The sequence below is a fragment of the Tupaia chinensis genome, unplaced genomic scaffold (genome assembly GCF_000334495.1).
Source record: "Tupaia chinensis unplaced genomic scaffold, TupChi_1.0 Scaffold000644_1, whole genome shotgun sequence".
Lineage (NCBI taxonomy): Eukaryota > Metazoa > Chordata > Mammalia > Scandentia > Tupaiidae > Tupaia > Tupaia belangeri.
Window position 1 is genome coordinate 2,894,653 of NW_006160165.1, and position 1,966 is coordinate 2,896,618.

The window sequence follows — 1,966 nt, forward strand, 5'->3', positions numbered from 1 at the left end:
GAGCCGCGCCCTAGCTCAGCCTCAGGCCCTGCGAGGGCTCTGGCCGCGTGTTCACACAGTCATCGTTCCTGAAGATTTGTGATCTTGTATTCCTTTCCTTTCCTCCTTTCTTTTGAGGCAAGGTCTATGTAAATGGGGTCAGAACCATTCTGTCTCAGCTTCCCAAGTAGCTAGAAGCCTGGGGGCACAAAATAAGCCTACTGGAGAAGTGTCCGATAAACTTCAAAATAGTGTGAAAAATGCCAAAAACCCTGATCGATTTAGTGAAGTTCATTGATCTGTTTATGTGTTTCCAGTGGAACCCACCAAGCCAACCACAAAGGCAACTCACACTGAGATTTGCGGGGGATGGCCATGGTCCACTTCCTGGCATAGGTTCTTTTTTTCTTTTCTTTTTTTTTTTTTTAAGAGAGATTTTTGCTATAGGGCACGTGCACTCACCAGAGAGACAAGAAGAGACAGAGAGAAAGAAAGTGAGAAATCACCGCCCAGAAGAAATGGCCACACTGCAATCCCTTCTTCTTCATTCTATCCGGACCTTGGGAACACATGCACACGTGCCCTGCGTGAGTTTTAAGCCGATGGTTCAGGACTCAAACTGTGGTCGACCGTGTGGGAGTCCAGTGACATAACCATTACTTCAGAGAATGTCACTGGGAGATTGAGAGAGACTTTCTCTCTGCTTTTGAACTGTGTGTGTGAGAACTGGGGTCTGAACTTGCTAAACTAATGAGCCTTTACATGAGGAAGGGCTGGAAGGCAGAGTGCCGGGAGCAGTGGGGCCAGGCGAGGCCACAGTGGAGTGTGGCCCAAAGGGTGCCGAGTGCCACCCACCCTGGGTGTGCTGGTGGGGTTGGTATACGGAGTCTCTTCAGATGCCAGATTTTTAGTTACAAACAAAATCCAGTAAATTAGCTTTGTTGTTTAAAACAACTCAAGTTGTTTTCTGTAACTTGCAAGATAAAACATCCCAAATGGTGCATATTTAAATATATATTTTCTCAAGGCAATTTTTTGGATTTCAGAGAGGGTTTCAGAGTCATCCACAGACAGCCCTGAAAGTATGAAAATCCACAGTTACACAACAGGAAGAAAGTCCTCAGTTTATAAATAATTCATGATGAGACTCCACTGAATATAATCCACCCTGGTGCACTCAAAATGGAAACTGACTTATAAACAATGCATATTTTTCTCACATGAAAGGAGTGGCCGGAGTCTCTCAGGATGTTATAGTTTTTAAAGCTGGATTGCTTTTGTTTTTGTTTCTTTGGTGTTTTTCATTCTGCTATTTTCCTGTTTTTTGGTGTTTTTCATTCTGCTTGTTTTTTCTTTCTTATAAGAGAGAGAAAGATAGGGTCTTGCCATGCTGCAGCTGTCCTGCTCCAGGACCCCAGGCGGCCAGGACCACAGGTGCTCCTGGCCCACATCCAGGCCTCCCTGTGGCCTTACCACTGGGCAGCGATGCCTCCTGTTGCCTCGCCACGCTGCTTTACGTGCATTGACTCATTCAGTCTTGGGAACCCAAAGAAGCTCAGAGAGTTGATGTCCATCTGAACCTAATGCCATCGGTGCTGATTCGCTTCACAGTCCTCCACAGTGACACCACTGCCAAGCAGCCAGAATGATTGCACTCACCTCTCCCACGCCACCCGAAGCTCTTAGAGCAAACCCAGCCAGGCTGGCTCTGGTCAGCGGTCTGCGTTAGTAGCGCCTCTGCCAAGTGAGAAGCTCTTGGACTCCTCGAGAGTCTGAGCTTGAAACTGCCCACACCGACTGAGTATATAACATGTGGGAAAGATTTAAACAGGCTGAGTCTCTGATTTATCAAGTGAAAGTGGAAATAATAAACACCCACATTACAGATTTTGAAGTACAAAGAAGAAAACCCCCTGTATGCCCTTTCATTCTTCTCTTGACTTGTCTTACCCTTTTCAAATCTTTCATAAAATATATGCAAATGTCC